We start from the raw sequence: 23,009 nt of genomic DNA on the forward strand, positions 1-23,009 counted from the left end.
TGCCAGGGGGGGAAAAGGTGGAAGGGAGCAACACCCTTTCCCTCCTGGGGTGGCATGGTGCCATAGTTTAACGCATGGTCCATTCACTTTTCTTCTGCAAGCTGCTGGGCTCTGGACTAAGTCCTTTTGCCTCTGGAGCCATGGCCGTGCCAGAGAGCCGCTTGTGGGGGCAACTCATGACCTCAGTAGGGTGTGAAGGACGAGCCAGTACCATTCCCCTTCCCATGAGATTGCAGTTGCCCCTTTGCTGCCGGCTCATACCTAGCTTTCCAATAAGCTCTGAGGTGGTGGCTACCTTGCTGCCGGGGGGGGAAAGGTGGAAGGGAGCAACACCCTTTCCCTCCTGGGAGGCATGGTGCCGTAGTTTAACGCATGATCCATTCACTTTTCTGGCACAAGCTGCCGGGTTCTGGATTAAGTCCTTTTGCCTCTGGAGCCATGGCCATGCCAGAGAGCCTTTGTGGGGGGCAATCCTTGACCTTGGTAGGGCGTGAAGGATGAGCCGGTACCACCCTCCTTCCCATGAGACTGCAGTTGCCCCGTCATCGCTGGCTCATACCTGGCTTTCCAATAAGCTCTGAGCCGGTGGCCACCTTGTATGCAGTCCAGATGCATTTCTGCCAAAAGCTGCTGGGTTTCAAGATTTGTTTCTAAGTCTCCAATATCATGGCTATTAATCAGCTTGATCAGGAGCCAGAGAGGCCATTTATAGGTGGCAACTCGGGGTCTCGTTGGGATGGGGAAAATGAGTCGGCTCCACCCCTATGTGGTGAGGCCCCATGTGTCTTGTCACTGCAGGCCCAAACCTGACTGTCCAGTGGCCTCTGGAGGATCGTGGTCATCAGGCCGCCAGGGGGAACAGGCCAAGGCACAAAACCTATTCCCACCTGGAGTGGCCCAGAGCCAGTAACCTACTGCAGGAACAGGACACATTTCTGCCAAAAGCCTTTGGGTTCCGAGATAAGTTTCTGAGACTCTGGGATCATGGCCACTAAGCAGTTCGATCAGGAACCAGAGAGGCCATGCCTCAAATTATATAGCTGAGCCGGAGGTGGTTTGTGGGTGTGTCTCCCTCATACCTAACTGTTGGCCGTTTAATTTCTTGGTAAACATTGCCCCAAGTTTTTGGGGTCTGGCCAAAGGCACAGCAGCAATTTTGGGGTATCTGAAAGTCTGACATTGCCATCAGGCTTGCTGACTTAATTTAATTGACGTCTTCAAGATGAAAAAAAAGATATTGAACTTTATTCTGCTCATCCCTTACACAGTACATCACAACAAGTATTTCAAAATATGAGGCATAGTAATCAAAGCGCACATTGAAAATGACCAAAATTGTCAGTCATGAGAGAGATCAGTATTTTTGCTTTTGGGGATAAAAGTTCACAACACTTAATATATATATATGTGTGTGTGTGTGTGTGTGTGTGTATGCATGTATATATATGTGTTTGTTTGTGTGTATATATATATATATATGAATACAAGTTCACAACTCTTCAAATACGTCTTATCACAGCACAGCCATTACCAAGTACCAGTGACTCTTCACCACAGTGCCACTTCCACTATTTTCTCCCACTCACTCCACTTTGTAACTTCAGGTCAGCAGTTATAATTCAAAGTTTGTTAGTTGTAGGTAAGGGGGTGAGGACACTCAAGGTCTATTTCTGCTCTGTGCTCAGGAGTGACGCATAGGGATATTTGAGGAATCATATGCAAGTGCTGGGAAAGAATCAGGGTCAGCTACAAACCAGGCAAGTGCTTCGCAACCTGTACTATCTTTCTTGCATTAGTTAATATTTGTTGGTCATATTCCTATTGGAGGTGTGAGGGTGGTCAAAGTAGTCACAGATTACTCAGCTGAACAGTGTTCTCAGGAGCCTGCAAGGATAGTTCTCATCATCATGGTCTTGTGACATCACCCACAGTGCACCTACTCCCTGAGATTTCTTTGAAAAATAGACACCCATGTTGGATAGCACAGCAATATTAAGAATTGTTTACTTATTTATTTTTATTGAATCACCATGAGATACACAGTTACAAGGCTGTTCATATTTGGGTTTCAGTCATACAATGAATGTTCTAACACCCATCATTCCACCAGTGTATATTTCCCACCACCAATGTCCCCCTTTCCTGTCCCAGCTTGTCTCTATGGTAGGCACTTTCCTTCTTTCTCTTTCTCTCTCACTCTCTCTCTCTTCTCTTCTCTTTTTCTCCGTGTCTGTCTTCTTTGTCTCTGTCTCTGTGTGTCTCTTCTCTTTCTCTCTGTGACTCTCTTCTCTGTCTCTGTATCTATCTGTCTGTCTGTCTGTCTGTATCTCTCTGTCCTCTCTTTTTTGGGTATTATGGTTAGTAATAGAGATACTGAGAAGTTATCATGTTTGGTCCTTTACCTGCTTTCAGTACACAGTTCTTATACAGAGATTTTCAACTATCTTTGTCATAGAGGTCCCTTCTCTATCCCAACTGCCTTTTCGCCAAGCACCTGAAGTAGGCTTCCAATCATGGACCAATCCTCCTGGCCCTTGATTCTGATGTCAGGAATTGTTTTTAATTTTTTTCTGTTTCTGCACATAGTCCCTTCCCTTGGCCTTTGTCCTTGCTCAATTAATGATTCTTAGGCCAAGGAGCAGTGACTCACTCTCAAGTGCTGCTCTCCAATGACTCAATTTGCAGAAATCATTATATGTTGAGAAAGACTGAATCACAGCAGATACCTAGAATAGAATTTCTGCAGCATATTGTGGGTCTATGAGATTGTCAGACTTCTGAACGATCGGTTTGAGGCACTTCGTGTTCCTAGAACAAGCAGACGCCACTGGGCTACACTAGCACACAACAGGGACGAATGGAGACGTAACTGGTGCCTGTTCGAGCAAATCGATGAGTAACGGGATGTCAAGTAATCAAATGATTGAGGGTCTATTTAATTTTTTGTTTGGGGGCACATCTGGCAATGCTCAGGAGTTACTCCTGGCTTGCAGTCAGGAATTACTCCTGACCGTGTTCAGACCATACGAGTTGCCAGAGATCAAACCCGGGTCAGTTCTGTGCAAGGCAGGAGCCCTACTCACTGTTCTATCTCCCTAGTCCTGGTATACCTATTTTTAATACCATAATCTTTTCCATAGAGAATGTACTGACTTAGATTCCCACCAACAGCATGTAAAGGATTGCTTTATATCAGAAAAAGAGTGGGTAGCCTTGCCAACAATTATTGCTTCCAGTATTTCTGAAATATAGCATTCACAGTCCTGAGATAATATCTTATTATAGATTTTATTTGCATTTTCTAATAATAAATGATAATGAGCATTTTTCTTATGCATATTCTTCTTTGGAGAAGTCTAAAATAACAGTTCCACAGCCCACTTTGAGTTATTTTGTTTTGTTGTTGTATCATACAATTTCTTTATTTAACTTGTCTATCAACCTTCTGTTAGATGTATGAAATAAGAAAAATATCTTTATTAATACTAGTTGCCTTCTCTGATCAGAAACTTTTAATTTGATGTAGTCCTATTTGATTTTTTGTTAATTTGCTCGTTTATTTTCTTGGTATTTGTATCAAATCTCCAACGACAACACTGAAGTCAATATCAGACGGTATATTATAATTTATTCATATTATGAAGTTTCAGGTACAACATCTAAATTTTCAGTTCATGGGCTGGAGTGATAGCCCAGCGGATAGGGTGTTTGCCCTGCATGCAGTTGACCTGGGTTCAATTCCCCACATCCCATATGGTCCCCTGAGCACAGCCAGTAGTAATTCCTGAGTTCAGAGCCAGGAGCAATCCCTGTGCATTGCCGGTGTGACCTAAAAAGCAAAAAAAATATTTTTAATTCATGTTGTGTCTACTTTCGTACAATATGAGATAGCGATTTAGTTTAATTTTCTTCCATGTGGCTGCCCTGTTTTCCTAGTACCATTTTTTGAAGTGGCTTTTTTATGTCTACCATATGGAAAACAGTATTGGAGTAAGGTATGTAATAGTACCACATATGCCAAACACAGTAACAAGTTTCACAATGGAGATGTTACTGGGCCCGCTCGAGTAAATTGATGAACAACGGGAGGACAGTGCTACAGTGCTACTCACTACACAAAAATAATTCAGAATATTATATAACTCAAGGGAACGATGACACAAATTCAAATGACACAAATTCAGTGTCCTATCCTAGGACACCCTGAATCTGAAAAAATTAGTTATAGTTCTAAGTCCTAAAATTTCTGTGCCATCAAATAATAGACACTACTATTAATGCATAGCAGGTATTACAGGTGATAGAAATCACCCCTAAAACTCGAATCAGATTGGTGGAACCTTATTAAATTCACATAGAATATGCATAAGCATTGTATGAATATGTGCTTAATTTTGTCTATACACATAAGTATTAAAAAGTGCAAAATTAAGAAGCTGTCTGAAGTCCAGACTCCACACCAGGCTATCTTCACTGGGACAACTGGGAGGGAGGCAGATGAGTTTCCCTCCCCACCCCAACAGAGCCCCAGCAGTCAAAAACTTCCAGAACCCAACCACTGACATGCTCACTGCCACTCTCCTCAGGCTCAGTTGAGCCTCACCCATGATCAATCTGTAGCAAAATCCAGGTATGTGGGATCCATAATTGAAATATCCAAGCTTCTCGGAGCAGGAATGGGCCTCCACCCCCATCTCCCAAGTTTACTTGTAGGTTGGCAGTCACACCCACCACAAACTGTCCCTGGGACAATATAACTTCATCTATGGCCGTGATCCAGAGACTCAGAAATAAAGTTCCCAGAAGAGAGCCAACATAGGACTTATCCATGAGTAAATCTGCTGTATAATCCATATTCTTAATTGTAGAATTCCTGGAGCACGTTCTCTCAACTCTACATCACTGATATACCGAGAGTAGCATATAAAATTTGATTGCGTTTAACAAATATGTTAGTAATCTCTTAAATAAGAGCTTAATGGCTCCAGGATGAAATACAACAATCTTCACACACTTTCTTCTAAGGAAACATTATTGGACCGTTTTTAGTGGATTATTCATAACAAGCAATACAAAAATTAATTATTTTAGTTCTGCTTTGGGGGGCACAGTTTGGAATTTGGGGTGGAAACATTTGAAATATGGTGGTGGGAAGGTGCAATGGTGGTGGGATTGGTGTTTGAATATTAAATGTAATGAATTATTGTGAACAACTTTATAAAAATAAAATTAAATTTAAAAAAAAGATAATCTACTAACTTTTGTCAATGAAGCTTTTATTCAACTTTCTATAGTGGAAATACCATAACAATTCTTGCAATGAATAACAATAAAGTGTTCAATAAAAGAAAGGAAAAGAAGTTGTCTGAGTATTGGACCATTTTATGGCTAGTCTTTCCAAATATCAATTTCTATGAAAAAGAAAAATGCTACCTAATGCAGCATTGTAAATTCACAAATGCATATGAAAATATTTTAGAGAACCTACATTTAATTTTTGTTTAAACCAAAATTCTCCAAACATTGAATCCCAGAGTACTTTGTCCATATAATACTCATTATTTATAGAACACACCTTGAGAAAGCACTTACAATTTCTATCTCAATTTGGGTAGATTGCTATCAGAATCATATCACTTCTTATCTTTTTAACAATGCTCTAATTGACTCTGGTACATTATTCCTGTGTCTCTTTGGGAGCACAATCTGGACTAAGGAGAGAGAAAATGAACAAAACCATGGGAAATAGTCAGATAATGGGCATTTAATGTGTATAGAAGTATACAGCTAATGGAATCTTTAATAATATTTCATTCTTAGAAGACTAATTCAACTGCACTCAGTTTCAACATCTTATTCTAATTAACAAGTACTGCTAACTCTGAATATTTATTAGAAAAAACAGTTCAACAATGCCTTATAATATTTTCTTACTTGAGACATAATCTATAATACATTCTGTACTAGATTATGTGTTTTATTTCTACATGCATTGTGAGTATAACTAAATGATCTTTCAAGTTTTATTTAAAATGTTACTGAAAGATTGAGCTTTCATTTTCAAATATAATTTGCCACTCTATTACAATATTGTCTTAGTTCCCACTTAAATTTCCCACTGTCAACTCTTCCTAAAGAAAATCCAGACGATTCGTCACAAAAAAAAAAAGTAAGTTAATGTGGCACAAATGAGCTTTTCTACTCCAAGAAAAAAAAAATGTGTCCATAGTAAGTATAAATCCAGGGCAATAGCCACTGAACTCACAAGGTCTATTTCAAGAATTTGAAATTTGTTTCTTTAATTTTTAAAAATTAATACATATATTTTTTGATGTCCACTTAAAAATGTTACGAACTGTTTGAAGAAGACTAGGAGAAAGTCTGGGATTGGGAAAGAAGTCAAATATACATAATCACCTGGTAAAGCTGGCCTGGACAGGAAAAAATCAATCAAAAAATTTTCATAGACTGGCACTGCAGTCAGGAATTATTTCTGGAGATGCTTAGGGAATACCATATGAGATGCTGGGGGTCAAACCTACACCAACCATGTGCAAGGCAAACACCCTACCTGCTGTACTGTTCCTATCAATGTTTGAAAAGACTCGAATCCCCCCAGGAGTTCCCGGCTTCTCCTTCTTGTCTTTCTAGGCCCTGGTTCTGGATACTAGACCACACCATGCTTAGCTTCCTTCTCCTCCCCCTTCTCTCCAACATACTGCTTTAGCTGGTAACCACTAAAGTACTCCTGGCTCCTCCTTCCTGCCCCCAGCATCCTGGACCTGGACCCAGCCCTCATTGTACCCCTGCTTGCCTCTGTTTACCTCCTCTCTTCCTAACTCCTAGCATCTCCATATCCCTGCTTTGAGCCTGCAAGATCTTGCCGTTCCCCCAGCCATGGCCAGTACCTGTCTGGTTAGGGCTTGGCTCCCAGTTCTGCAGAGAATCATCAGAAGGTGGTTGTGAGCAACAGAAATCAATATATTCACAGCACTAGCCCAGTACTGAGAATGAAATCATTATTTAGATAACCTGGAACTCAGAGTTCCATCCTTAACCCCCAAGAAACACTGGAAGGATGGAAAAATGAAGGAATTCTACCACTTCAACAGATGTGGCCAGAGGCCAATAAGTGCTTGCATACATCAGGGCTTTCAACGCTGCTCAAGGATGATCTAAGAGCAACAGTCCTTCCCGTGTTCACTGAACTGAGGAAATGCTTATAAGAAAGACAATAAAACTAAAGGGAAAATTGAAGGGGAGCACTAAAGTATTCATTGAAACGGAACGGAAGGAATTAAAGAATATAGTAACATCTTTGCCACCGGAACACCTCTGAGAATGTAGAAAGTTCTCTTCTTAAAAATGTACACTCCACTGCCTTCTATGCCCAGTTGTTTCTCTTTCTTTGGTATTTGTCCACATCTCTGTGTGTCCTAATAAACTTACTTCTTTACTTACTTTAGCAAATTATTTTAGTAACCTGCATATGGCGGCAGTACCATAAATCCTCAATCTGAAGTGCAGTTGCAGTCAGTTTTAGCAAATAAAGAAATCTGCCAGGAGGAATCATTCAAAAGCAAACGTTTATATAGACAGAAATAGGATGTGGTAAGATTATCAGCAAAAAAAAAAGACTACTTCAGGCAAAGACATCTTTCCTTGAGGAAAGACAGGGAGTGCTTATGTAGCCCACAGCCCTGTGCTGTCCAGAACTCCAGATGGGCTAGTTTACAATGACACTTCACTTCAAGAGATTATAAAACAATACGATTAGAGAAAGATTGCCTATGGATTTGAAAGCCATAGCAATAGCTAACTCTCCCATCAAAAAAGCATTGTCCCTTCCACAAAAGCCTAACGTTCATTGTGTTTAGTTTTAGATAAGATCAAGTGTGCTTAGGGGGTCAAATGGGTTGCAATCCACCCTAACAAAAAAATGTGCTTTTCTGTTCTTTATAAAAATTATTTCTTGTTTCTGAGCAGGAAAGATAGTTGCTTAGAGGACATGAATTTACTTCTTCCAGTCTACTGCTTGCTGTCAATAAAGTGCTTTTCACTATCGCTTTGGTTGTGGTAAAACTGTACCTTTGCTGTCACAGATCCCTGTGCACAAGGAAATATTACTCAACTACAAAAAAAAACAAATAAAACATCACAATTTACCATTTGTAACAAAAGGGTGAAACTTGAATGGATTATGACTTGGGAAATAGGTCAGAGGAGAGAGAAAATTAAAAGATTATTTCATTCATATACATAGAATATGAAGTCCAAAATAAATATGGTCACCAAGAAATGTCACTAATATACCGTCGGAATGTGCCCACAAACTTTTTTGTTTAGAAAATAGTTCAGTATCCAATTTTATACCATCAGAGATAGAATTTGTTGACTTGTACCAGTCACAAGTTCTGTGAAAAAGCAATTTATATAACTAGAAAGTACCTAGAACATTTTTGTTTGTTTGGGGACCACGTCTAGCTGTGCTCAGGGCTTACTCCTTGCTCTAAGCAAGGATCATTCTATGCAGGCTTTGGAGGACCATAGTGCAAAGCAAGCATCCTACCCTTTCTAGTCCAGCTTCAGATTATTTTGTTTTTATGAACACTATGCTTTTATTCAGAAGCCTAGATCATACTCCAAGAGATCATAGAGTTGGATATTTGTTCATAATCCCTGATAGTTAATAAAGCTTTGTTTAATATTTTGCAGTTTTGTCTCATTTTGGTTGACACAGTTAAATGGGTTGATGGCTTTAGGCAGCTGTATAAATTTTTAATGTTATTAAAAACCAAATTAGTATTTGAAATTTGCCCAGAAAAAAATCTCATAGAAATGAAACATAATGCATATTTGTACATGCTTTGCTTTTTCCCTTCAAACTTGATAATTAGATTCCCTGTGCAGTTGATTCAGATTCAGTTCTTGTTTTAGGCAGAACATAACAGTTTCTGTAACCTTTACTATTTCTAAAGTCTATAAGAAATAGAACATAAGATATTCGGATAAAAATCAAATTGAATAGAGTGCAATCTCTGTATTGGTTACTCATAATGAATTGTCTCATTTTGTTCCCTACGTAGTATGCTATGTTCTATTATTTTCTTATTCTACCTCGTTTTTGAGTCCCCTTGAAAGTTCCTTGAGACTTCAGTTTAAAATGGAGAATGGTTTTTATCCAATGTTTTCTCAGTATCATCATATTGTTAGGCTTTGTTTCATGAACTCTTTAATCTATGAAGATGCCTGAATATTTTACCAACAGAAACACTTCGGGGTTGTGCAGCGAGTAGAGTAGGGTGTTTGCCTTGCACACAGTCCACCTGGGTTCAACCTCTTGCACCCTGTACGTTTTTCCAAACCCTTACTATGTTCCAGGATCATTCAGGAGTAATCCCTGAACATACTCAGAAGTAATCCCTGAGCACCACCTGGTGTGACCCAAGAACCAAAAACAAACAAAAAACCAGAAAACTTTTCATTTCTGTCTATTCTCAAACTTTATTTAAATTCTTCCTCTTCATAGTAAAGTAAGTAAAGGCCCTCCCGTTGATCATCGATTTGCTCGAGCGGGCCCAGTAACGTCTCCATTGGAGACTTTGTTGTTACTGTGTTTGGCATATCGAATACCTCACAGGGAGCTTGCCAGGCTCTGCCGTGCGGGCGAGATACTCTCGGTAGCTTGCCGGGCTCTCCGAGAGGGGCGGAGGAATCGAACTCGGGTTGGCCATGTTGGCTGCGTGCAAGGCAAATGCCCTACCGCTGTGCTATCGCTACTTGCTCTAAAGACACACAAATCACAATCACAAATCATCCTGTTAATCGTCGTTTGCCTCGAGCAGGCCCCAGTAACATCTCCTTCATCCTAGCCCTGAGATTATATTCAAGGCTCTTTAGGAGAATGAGACCCATCATTGTTACTGGTATTTGGCATATTGATACGCCACGGGGAGTTCGCCAGACTCTGCCGTGTGGGCAGGCTACATTCGGTAGCCTGCCAGTTTGTCCAAAGTAGGAATGAGATAATAAAATGTCATAATAGGATGTTGGGGCGGGGAGGAAAGCTCAACCCGCTCCCCTCCAAGGGGCCCCGGCGAGGACAGTCAGGCGCGGGGGCAGGAGACTGCACTATTCTCTTCCGGGAGCTGGTTTTTATAGTCTCTGAGTCTTGGCCGTTGATGGGATTACACGGTGCCAGGGGACCAGTTGGTGGGTGTGACCCCCGCCTACTGGAATTTGGAGGATCTGGGTGGAGGATGCTCGGCCCAAATTCGAGTAGTAGGCTTGGAGGCTCTAAAAGACACATCAATCTTTTTTCTTACTCTACATGTTTCTCGTGCAATTGTACATTAAACTCATGGTGGGAATTTTAAGAGATCTGAGGGGAAAAAAAAGAAAAAGAAACAATACTATATAAAGGATAAACTGGTGTGATAAATGTGTTCTCAAATCCACTTACCTCAAGGCTAGTTACCATCTCTTTAAATGCTGTGAGTTGTATTTGCTTGACTGAATGAAGGCTTGAGGTTTCTTTGTCTTTGCAATCACTGAGGTAGATTGCCTGTGATTTAAATCACTTTCAGACTTAACACTTACTCAATAACTGTCATTTTCTTTGTATCTTTGTGAAGAGATTTGGGAGGCTAAAATAACCTCTTTTCCCTTGTTCAATTTTCTGCCAGGAGCATGAAAGATGCTGGGTCTGGATTACTGCATCTCTGGCCCCCAAATGTCAGGAATAATCCACATGGCCTGAAAGCAGAAGTTTCCAACCCTTTTTGGTTTACCACTTTCTTTTCAAAAGACAAAAGAAAAATCACTCAGCTCCCCCAGGGAAGACTACCTTCATTAAACAAACAGAAAGCTTCTCTCCCTCAGTTTGACACAAATCTATGCCTCTCAGGATCAGAACAGCGCCCCCAAAGGAGTATCAGCCACTCTAGGAAACATTACCCTAAAGGTAAAGAACTGATTGAAAATGGTAAGATGATAAATGGACTTAGAAAAAGAAACAGTAACTTTCACTTGTTTTGCAGAAAGTGGTTTTACAAAGACAACAGCTATGTTAACAGCTGGTTGGTTTAGAATTAAAAAAACTCACACAGTGATCCCTTGCCTGCTTGCTTTTACCTTCAAAATAGCCAGAGGAATCGAAGACTTGTCAGAGATTGGACAAGCACAGAAAACTCTTCAATATCCTGCTGGTCCTGAAACTGATCTTGTGTTTTTCCTCAAGAAAAAAAGTTCATTTTGTTTTTCTCCAAGCTCACTTCCAATTTCTCAAGAAATAGATAAGATGAAAGTTTCAAGCCCCTCCTTCAACCTAGATAAATATTCCCTGAAATAAAGGAACAAGAAGATGAATTTGCACATTGGCCCTGGCATCAGTGAACTCGGAAATTATTCAATATAGTGCTTCCTCTCTTACAAAGCTGTTGTGACAGGGTTTGCTTTCATATTCCCTGGAAAACAGACCCTTATTCAGCTTCATCAGGAAGAGATGTCACATAGAGCAGAGTAAGGAGAGCGAAGGAATCAAGGCCCTAGCCCTCTGAGTGGCTAGGGCCTTGATTCCATCTACAAAGTCAATTCTGTGTGGTAGAGAAGACCTCTAAGGTTGTAAAGAAGTATTAGTTGAAGTTTTTCTGTGAATTGATCATGAATTCACAGACAGAAACTGGTCTTAAACCAATTGGGAAGATAAACTGGGGGAATAGTATGTGAAAAGATTCTGAGGAAATGTTTCCAAAATCACAAAACAAAGTTTGCTGGAAATTAGTAAGGGAAGAAAGAATACTGTTAGGTTAGGCTGCAGAAACCAGGCCTGACTCCACATGCAAGAGAGAGAGAGAAGCTTTATTGAAAGGAAAAGGCTACCCAGTGGACTCCTCTAGAGAAAAATGCCTGCCAAAGAGGCAGAGTGAGGCAGCAGGGAATGGTTGGCAGGAGAGAAATTGGGGACACTGGTGGTGGGAAACGTACTCTGGTCAAGGGACAGGTTGTTGGAACATTGTATGACTGAAACCCATTCAGGGACAACTTTGCAACTGTGTATTTCACAGTGATTCAATTTTTAAAAAAAGTTATTGCAGTAACTGCAGCAAAAAAATCAATTAGACCCTGATAAGGCAAAGAATATAAAGAGATGCTAATAGGTTAGAAATGAGCAAAGTTTCTTTCAGAGTTTCAATATTTTCTTCAGCAATATTGATATATAAATTGACTCTTCTCATATGTTAGTGTTAAATAAGATAAGATATGCCCTAATTGAAAAAGTTAAAGGTTATATCATCATTATTATAATGAATAACTCAGCAGTAGAAATTAGACCTTTTAATGCATATATATATTTGAAACATCTTAAAATATGTGACCTTTGAGCACAATTCCAAAAAGGCAATGTCAAATTGATGAGCTATATAGAGTTGAGTTGATTTAAAGCATTTTTTTAATCTAGGTCGTTGAGTGCATACCTCTTTATTGATATTTTTACTGCATTGATTTTTCAAATATAGCAGGTATGAAATTTATTCCTCAGAAACATAGATTTCCTATTTATTTCTTTAAATCGAATTAAATCTGTTTTGAATCCCCATACTCTTGACCAGCAAGAAATTCAATCTTCTGGTAATTTGAACGGCATTTTTCTAAGGTTATATAAGAACTCCAGAGTCTTATTTATTCCAAAATATTCGTAATAGTTTTGTATCAGTTCATACTTAATAAACCTACTGGTCACTGTCAAAAAGGAATATTGAGCTGGAGAGGCAGTACCAAGGTTAAATCACTTGTCCTTGCATGCAGGTGACCCTGGAGGGAACACTGGCACCAGCTATGGTCCCTTAAAACAACCAGGAGTGAGTTCTGAACACAGAGCTAGGAGCAAGCCCTGAGTACCACAGGGTATGGGCCAAATAACAAGGACAGAAAAACAAATAAATAAAATACAACAAAAATAATACTTTTTTTGTGGATCTCTTGGGCACAACATCCTTCTAAGTCAGATGGTTAGATCCTTGATAAACAAGGATCGCAGGTCTCATCTTTGTTAACTCACATCATATTGGAATATAGTTAGGTTTTCTTCTTTGTCAGTTATATACTCAAACAAGTGTCCCGATAAGAAAAAGAAAAAATGTCATATCTCACTCAGGCTGATGTAGTTATAAAAGATGAAGCATGTCATTTCCTCAGAAGTACTGAACAAGCTGTGAACATGTTGATAAACTACCGAACTTTTGCATATATTTCTATTTTTTCATGCTAAGAATATGAAAGGGGTATCCATTTCCACAGATACAATTTCCAATTTTTTAAGTCACTGAAATGATTCAAAGAAACCTTAATATGAAAACCTGACAAGTAATATGGGGTGATTATTTAATACCATATTGAATGGGAAATAAACACAATTGCAAACCCATTTGAAGGATGACTCTTAGAATTCCAAAATTCTTTTAAAAATATTGTGTCTCGAGCCAGAGAGATAGTATAGTGGACTGGGCACTTGCCTTACACAAGGCTGACTTGAAATCTTTTGCCAGCCTGAACCCAAGCTCTGCCAGGACTGCTCCCTGAACACAAGGCCAAAAATAAGTCCTGAGCACCACTGGGTACGGCCTCCAAGTCAATATACATATATGTTGTCTCTGGACCTGTGTCTTGTGAAAACAGTAAATATAAAATAGCTTCCTCTGATGTTTGAGCAAAGATTCTTCTGAAACTTACATTTTTTTTCCAAATCCTACAAACAAGTTAACTCAAAATCTTAATGGTTTTATCAGTCCCTCCTTTCTCCCCTGAACTTCTGCTCACTCTAACCCCACCACTGGTCTGTTTTCTACCCTAAAAGTTTGAAACAGCTGCTCTCACAATGGTAAATAATTTAATCCTCCTTAATGGACACAAACCACGAAACTCTTTGTTTCCTCGAGGGAAGGAAGATATAAGTACAAGTCAAATCTTGTCTAAATTTTTGAACATCCTAATACTCTAGTGTGTACAGAAGAGAATGATAAATAAATATATGTCATATCTATGTAATTAAATTCTATATTGGTGTGGAAATGAATGAAATAGGTACTGATTTCAATCTCAGAACATCACAAAGTCCAATTATTTTGAAAAGATAAAGCCGAAAGCCTACGTGTTGATAGCATTTATGCCAAGTATAAAAGCACACTGAACGGCATTCACTATAGCTTAGTAAATTATTTACTTAAAATAATATTTAGACATGTATTGGAATGAAGGATTTTTAATTTATGATGCATGTTACCTCAGAAATGAAGGGAAAATATTATGGAGGCCTGAATGTCAATGGTACTGGCAGGGGGTGGAGAGATACCCACACAGGGCTCTGCTCAGGGCTTACCCCTGAGGCTCTGTGCCCGAGGCTCACTCCTGTCAGAGCTCAGGAGCATATGCGGTGCTGGAGATTAGCGTGGGCCTGCCACCTAGAAAGCTAGCACCCCCCTGTGTTCTCTGTACTGTCCCTCTGGCCCTTTCAGTTGCATTTTTATGTGACATACAAGGACTTTATTTAAGAGATTCTTTGTACCTATGTTTATAATAACTCAAAGGCAAATTAAAGATAAACATCTATCTTTTCTTGGGGTGAAAATAGTTTGAAACATTACTTTAGGGCAGGTACTGTATCTAAAGTAAGATTTTTTCAAAACTACTTACCATACAGGTGGGCTGGAGCGATAGCACAGCGGGTAGGGTGTTTGCCTTGCAAGCGGCCAAGATGGCCTATCCAAGTTCGATTCCTCCACCCTTCTCGGAGAGCCCAGCAAGCTACCGAGAGTATCTCGCCCGCACACCAAAGTCTGGCAAGCTCCCCGTGACTAGTCAACATGCCAAACACAGTAACAACAAGTCTCACAATGGAGACGTCACTGGGCCCGCTGGAGAAAATCAATGAACAACCGGAGGACAGTGACAGTGACTTGCTATACCGGTAAGTTCACTTCAAAGTTGTCTCTTGCTCTGCTCCATATTTTACCAAAACCAGTTTTGAAGACACTAATAAATGATCAGAGAAATATACCCAAATGCATTATATGCCTACTCCAAAACTCAATAAGGCTTATCAAGTACAGGCTTGTTTTTAGTGACTTCTGAACAATTTACCTATATAATATGTGCCAAATCTCTCTGGAGTTTCTCTCTTACCCTCTGTCGTTCATCATTACTAATGAGATATTTAGGTACATTTAAAAATTACTGTTTTCAGACCACAAAGAACAAGATAATTTACATTTCCCTAAAAGATAGTACTCACTATTCTAGCTGGGATTTCCTCTGTATGCAGACTTAGGAAACAGTATTTGCAAACATAAATTCCATTTTGGGACATACAAATCTTCCAGAATGGCTCCCCAAAAGGAACATTTAAAACCTCTAATCATTCCCCCTATGTATAGAAAAGAGTATTTTTTTATACCGAATAGTATCCTGTCTAGATTTGTCTCATCACATGGTAACTTCCCATCTTTCCAACTTTTATGACCAATCAGAATTAAAAGGTTTTTGCAAGGATACAATACAGATATGGAAGAGATTCTAAAAAAAAGAAAACAAGGTATTATCCCCAGTCCATCATGAGGGGCAAATGAGGTTCTTTCAGTTACACTATTCCCAGAAAATGATGTCAGACACGTGTGGAAAAGAAAAAATAATAATTAAAATAAAACAATTATTTTTTAAATAATAATTTAAAATAATAATTAAGAATTATTAAGAATTTATTATTATTATTATTATTATTATTATTATTATTCCCTCTCGGAGAGCCCGGCAAGCTACCGAGAGTATCTTGCCCGAGCGGCAGAGCCTGGCAAGCTACCTGTGACGTAGTTGATATGCCAAACACAGTAATAACAAAGTCTCACAATGGAGACATTACTGGGCCCGCTCGAGAAAATTGATGAACAAGGGGAGGACAGTGACAGTGACAGTGACAAAGAAAAAATAATAATGAAGAGAAATAATAATAACAATTAAATAATAATATTAAAATAATAATTAAGAATTAAGGTGCAAGTAGTGTTCAGTACCTACCATGTTTGGGGAAGGAAAAATATCTGAAAATCTTTGTTAACACTCACTCTGTGAGGGCAAGTATACTATATATTTTTTATTTAATCATGGTAAGTGTTCACCAACTATCTAGATTGAGAGAAAGGAAGTTTGTAAAGAAACAACACAGGTTTTAGTTGATATCTTAAAAGAATAAAACAAGAGTATGTCATCCTAGTTAATGTATAAGCTATGATGTCATATTATCAAAGAACAATAAAATGAAAGATTATCACATTTTATAAAATATAGATTGTCCAGGAAGGCAGAATTAAAAACCTTGTCTCAACAGCAGAGTCAAAGTCAGACTAGTTTCTATAGGTTTAAATAACTGCATTTATAGAAAAACATGGAAAATTTAAATAACCAGGTGATTGCTCTTTAAACCAAGTGAGCATGAAAGATACATTTAAAATGAAGCACAGTTTTAAGCTGTCTTGGAGAGATATGTGGTTGTAGTAAGGTATTTCCAATGTCAGATTTAAAAAGTATATTCAGCTCTGCCCAATTCTCAAAAGCAAAATGATACTCTGAAAAAATACAGGGTATTATTCCAGGAATACAGTACTTCTACTAATTAGATTAGTGCATATATTCCCAATGATAAGGTTCATGACTTTCTCCTGGCACAGTAAGCAATATCTTAGCACATAAAAAACTCTGATTATAGACAAAGATTTATATGTGCATTTTATCTCTAAATTTTGATTAGTATGATATTATGAATCTAATGAAAACTTTTACTTAAACCATCTAGCCAAATAAAAATATTAAAAATAAAAATATGCAATCTGACTTCTAGAATATGTAATTCATCTTAATCATTGTTAATTTAGATTCAAAAGGAATCTAAATTTTTTAGCTTATTAACTTTATTAATATGTAAAGTCAGAGAAGGAATAGGTAAAAAACGTTTATAGCCAGAATCTGGAAAAAACCTGAGTGCCCGAGAACAGATGACTGGTTGAAGAAACTCTGGCACATTTACACAATGGAGTACTATGTAGCTGTTAGAAAAGATGAAGTCATGAAGTTTACATACAAGTGGTACTACATGGAAAGTATCATGTTAAGCGAAATGACCCAGAAAGAAAGGGATAGACATAGAAAGATTGCATTCATCTGGGGAACATAAAGTAACAAAATAGGAAACTAACACCCAAGTATGGCAGAGATTAGTACCAGGAATTTTACTCAATGACCCGGAGGACAACCACACATGTTAGGGGAAGGGGGAGCTCAGAAAGAGAAGGGAACACCAAATAAAGGGTGTTGGGAGGATCCGCCCATGATAGGAGAGTATGCTGAGGGTAGACTGTCGACCAAGCATGATTGCCACTCAATGCCTCTTTTGCCGACCATGGCACTCAAAAGGAGAGAGAGGGAAATGCCCTGCCACAGAGGCAGGGTGGGATAGGGGCTGGGGGGGGGAGGGGATGCTGGGATCTGTGGTGGTGGGAAATGCGCACTGGTGGAGGGATGGGTGTTTTCATTGTATAATCGAAACCCAAGCACAAAAATGTGTAAGTCTACAACTGTACCTCATGGTGCCTCACTATTAAAAAATAAATAAATATAAAAAATAAATAAATATTTAAATAGTAAAAAATAAATAAATAAAACATATACAGATAAATTATATGGTGCATATAATGAGAGACTTGAAAGGTGTAAGTTTTTCTAAATCGCTTATGGTGTATCTATTCTGATACACTTGGTTCTCTAGCAGATGCTGTAAGAAAACTATACAATTTTAAGGATAAGTGAGTAACTATGCCTAGATTGCTTTTTTATTTTTGTGCCAGTTATATTTCTTTTTTTTACATGAAAATATCCAAACCTTTCATAAATAGAACTAATCTAAGCTATTTTTTTAAAAAATGTAGAAGTACTGCTCTTCATTCAACCATTGATGAAGCTGGTTGAATTGGGCATGAACTCCACATTACATTTTTTTAAAAAAAATTTTTAATTGGATACCCATGAGATAAACCATTACAAAGCTGTTCATAATTGGGTTTCAGTCATACAATGATCCAGCACCCATCCCTCCACCAGTGTACGTTTCCCACCAGGAATGTCCCCCATTTCTCTATCACCATTCCCCAGCCCCTCACCCCCACCCCCAGCCTTCCTCTATGGGAGGCACTGTCCTTCTCTCTCTCTCTTTCTCTTCTTTTCCTTTTCTGCATATGGTTTGCAATACAGAAGCAAGAGGTCATGATGTTTGTTCAGGTCATTCAGAATTTTTATCAGGACAGTAAGGCTAGAGTAGCTTTTCAATTGGGTGGCCACTTTAAGCTGTAGATGTGACTGCCGAGACTTTTAGAACTACAGGGAGGTAAGGGGAGGCAGCCCATCTCGTCCCTGAGAAAGCTTGGAAATTTCAGTCACAGAACCTGCAAACCAGAATTTTCACAGGTTATGTCTTGGTGAGGTCCATCCTGAGGCAGTGGAGTCAGGCCAGGGATATAGCAATGATTATGGATTGCGGAAGCAAGAGACTGCCAGAGGCTCTGTTTAGGTGGGTGGGCCATAGGCCAACCCACCCCCTTTGATTTACCCGGTATGGTGCCATGCTCGGGTCTAAGATTAACTCAGGCTTTTGATCTCTTTTGAGATTTATCTATGGGTCCCTGAAATAAGGCCAATAAATGAGCTTGTGTAGCTGAGTCAGAGGTGGTTTGTGGGCATGGCTCCCACATACCTACCTTCTGATCATTTAATTTCTTGATAAACTTGGTCCCAAGTTGTTGGGGTCCAGCCAAAGGCACAGTGGCAATGTGGGGGTATCACGAAGCCTGAAGGCACCATCAGGCTGCTGATGCACTTGCCCCATAGGTACAGGTTGACCTGCTGATGGCACCATACCTCCTTGAGAGTTCTACATACAGAACAGGCAAATTCCTCCTCTGGCTTATTCAACAAGCAGCCTTCTGAGAATCAGACAAGAACAATCAATTTCTATCATTAGAAATTGATTAGGAGCATCAACTAACACCGTGTCAAATGTTTCTGGATGAGCACTTCCCATTTCTCTGCCATCCAGTTTAGACACTTTAATTACATATATATCAAAGATTTTGGGATGAAAGATCCTAAGGTCTGTCTCAACCACCTCAATCTCAGACTGTTGTTTTCATTACAATGAAGAAACCCTGAATAAATACACTGCAGCAGACCTGTACATTTGCGTCCTGGAGAAGCACACATATCCAGAACCTTCTCCCCATCTCAGTTCTAGAGCCAGTACTGGGAGAAGAGAGGCAGCGTTCAGGAGATAGTATATTTTGAGTTGTCCCATCTTGTGTCTTTCTGAAGGCATTCACCCAGAGTTCTGCTAAGATAACACTTCACTGATTTCGTAAGGAGCATTGAAAGAGGACAAATTAGCCCTTCAAATGTAGATGCTTTTCCAGTTCACAGGAATAATGGAATTGGTTGAGAAGGACAGCAAATTGCCAACATGATGGAGATGTTATTATATCCCTTACTATATTCCAGGCTGGAGTGATAGCACAGCGGGTAGGGCGTTCGCCTTACAAGCGGCCAACATGGCCGACCCGAATTCGATTCCTCCGCCCCTCTCGGAGAGCCCGGCAAGCTACCGAGAGTATTCGATATGCCAGACACAGTAACAACAAAGTCTCCAATGGAGACGTTACTGGGCCCGCTCGAGCAAATCGACGATCAACGGGAGGGCCTTTACCTTTACCTTACCTTTACTATATTCCAGGCATCACCAAGTTCTTTGAATATTGCTTTTCAAAATGACCCAACACAACTTTGCAAATCTGTTTTGCAAACTTCCTCTCAAGAGTTTTTATTCAGCCTGACCAACATGATCCAAGCTGGACATGCCCAAACCAGAGTCTACGGCACACTCCAGGTAGAACATCCTTGGCCAAACCAAGACACAAGCACAACTTACAGCCTCTTTTTTATTTTTAAAAGTCTCTGAGTAATAGGAAAGAGTTAGGCTTCTGATTCTCTTATACTCATTTTCACTCTTCTAGTCAATAAATATTTCTTATTTAATCACAAAATAAAAAGTTAGAATAGCTCTGGGCAACAAAAAATAATAAAAGTGCAAATGGATTTAACAGCATAGAGAATAGGGAATAGCCACATGAAAAGTATAACATTAGATGAAACAACAGTTATTTTCGATATGGAATGACAGAAAAAGTTATCATTTTCTTATTTTTATATTTTCCTCTTTATTTCTTATATGAACTTCAAGATGTAATACCTGGCATATGTATATTTGCTTAAGAATATATTTTGGGGCTGGAGCGATAGAACAGTGGGTAGGGCATTTGCCTTGCACGCGGCTGACCCAAGTTCGATTCCCAGCATCCCATATGGTCCCCAGAGCACCACCAGGAGTAATTCCTGAATGCAGAGCCAGGAGGAACCCCTGAGCATCGCCGGTTGTGACCCAAAAAGTAAAAAATAAAAGAGAATATATTGCAAACCATAATTCCCAAAAGGAGAAACAGACAGAAAGAAGAAAAAAGTGTCTGCCATAGAGGCAGGCTGGGTGTGCGGGTGGGATGAGGAAGGAGGGAAACTGGGGACACTGGTGGTGGGAACTGTATACACTGGTGAAGGAATGAGTTTTAGAACATTGTCTGACTGAGACCCAACCTTGATGAACAGATTTCTAACTATGCATCTCACAGTGATTCAATTAAAAAATTTAATTAGATGATGAGAGCAATAGCACAGTGGTAGGGCATTTGCCTTGCACGCAGCCAACATGGCCGACCCGAGTTTGATTCCTCCGCCCCTCTCGGAGAGCCCGGCAAGCTACCGAGAGTATCTCCCCCGCACAGCAGAGCCTGGCAAGCTACCCGTGATGTATTCGATATGCCAGACACAGTAACAACAAAGTCTCCAATGGAGACGTTACTGGGCCCGCTCGAGCAAATCGATGATCAACAGGAGGGCCTTTACCTTTACCTTTTTTTTTTTAATTTATTTATTTATTGAATCACCATGGGAAAGGTTACAAAGCTTTCAGGTTTAGGTCTCAGTCATGCAAATATCAAGCACATTTCCCTTTACCAAAACTTATTTTTTACCACGAAGAACCCCAATAAAACCCCACCCCCCACCCCTCCCAGTCCCTGTGGGGCAGATGAATTATAGTTAACACTCTATCTGCTTTGATTAGATTCATTGTTTCAATAAAAGATTCACCACTATTATTTAGAGTTTACCCCCCCACCCCCAAATCAGACATGCTGACAAAGCATTGTGAAGTGATTTGCTTTCTACAGCTGGGTTCAAGAATTATATGTCGGTTTTGGATTTCTGCTATTTTACTTATTGACCCTGGAAGTATTTCTACTGAAAGTCAGATAGTCAAGAAATTGGTTTCTGTGCTCTGGAGTCGTGGCCGTGCTGGAGAGCCGCTAGTGGGGGGCAACTGGTGGCCTTGGTAGGGCGTGAAGGGCGGACCGAAACGCCCCCCTTCCCATGAGGTTTTAGTCGCCCCCAGTCCCCCGGCTCATACCTGCTGTCCACAAGGCTCCCATGCGGCCGCCATCTTTCTTTCCAGAGAGGAGAGGGCGAATGGGGCGACACCCTTTCCCCTCCGGACAGACCTGATGGCCTGGATTAACGCATAGTCCGTTCACTTTTCTGCTCCATGCTGTCGGGTTCTGCATTAAGTCCTTGTGCTTCTGGGGCCGTGGCCGTGCTGGAGAGCCACTCGTGGGGGGCAACTGGTGACCTCGGTAGGGCATGAAGGACGGACCGGAACGCCCCGCTTTCCATGAGGTTTTAGTCGCCCCCAGTCCCCCGGCTCATACCTGCTGTCCACAAGGCTCCCATGCGGCCGCCATCTTTCTTTCCAGAGAGGAGAGGGCGAATGGGGCGACACCCTTTCCCCTCCGGACAGACCTGATGGCCTGGATTAACGCATAGTCCGTTCACTTTTCTGCTCCATGCTGCCGGGTTCTGCATTAAGTCCTTGTGCTTCTGGGGCCGTGGCCGTGCTGGAGAGCCGCTTGCGGGGGGCAACTGGTGACCTCGGTAGAGCGTGAAGGACAGACCGGAACGCCCCCCTTCCCATGAGGTTTTAGTCGCCCCCACACCCCCGGCTCATACCTGCTGTCCACAAGGCTCCCATGTGGCTGCCATCTTTCTTTCTAGAGGGAGGAGGGCGGAAGGGACCAACACCCTTTCCCCTCCGGGCAGACATGATGGCCTGGATTAACGTATAGTCCTTTCACTTTTCTGCTCCAAGCTGCTGGGTTCTGCATTAAGTCCTTGTGCTTCTGGGTACTTTTACCTTTTATGAGAGCAATAGTACAGCAGGTAGGTCTATGGTCTTACATGTGGCTGACCCGGGTTCAATACCTAGCATTGCAGATAGTCCCCCAATCCCAGTCAAAAGTGATCCTGAATGCAAAGCCAGGAGTAAGTCCTGAGCACTGCTAGGTTTGGCCAGAACTACCCCCCACCCCTGCAAATAAAGAATTCAAATTTAGATTTGACAAGGTTTCAATAAAAGGATTGCTGTTTATTTCATTCAAACTGTAGGCAGAATATTCTAAGTCACTAGTAAGGAATCTGGAATTCTCAGTAAAATTATTAATGGCTGGCTGATCTGTATTATAATTGATTGAGATGTGAGTCATTCACAAAGGGAAATTTGTATCAATACAGCTTGTATGGGCTGGAGCGATAGCACAGTGGATAGGGCATTTGCCTTGCATGCAGCAAACATGGCCGACCCGAGTTCGATTCCTCAGCCCCTCTCGGAGAGCCTGGAAAGCTACCGAGAGTATCTCACCCGCATGGCAAAGCCTGGCAAGCTACCCATGACATATTCCATATGCCAAACACAGTAACAAGCCTCACAATGTTACTGGGCCCACTCGAGCAAATTGATGAACAACAGGAGGACAGTG

General features: G+C 40.4%; 1 pseudogene; it reads right to left on the reverse strand.

The window, feature by feature from the left end:
- LOC130020576 (tRNA (cytosine(34)-C(5))-methyltransferase, mitochondrial-like) overlaps positions 1–19,929 on the reverse strand; it is a 111,637-nt pseudogene extending 91,708 nt beyond the window's left edge.
- Between the last annotated feature and the right edge of the window lie 3,080 nt (positions 19,930–23,009).

This window comes from Sorex fumeus, unplaced genomic scaffold (assembly GCF_029834395.1).
Source record: "Sorex fumeus unplaced genomic scaffold, SorFum_2.1 ptg000013l, whole genome shotgun sequence".
Lineage (NCBI taxonomy): Eukaryota > Metazoa > Chordata > Mammalia > Eulipotyphla > Soricidae > Sorex > Sorex fumeus.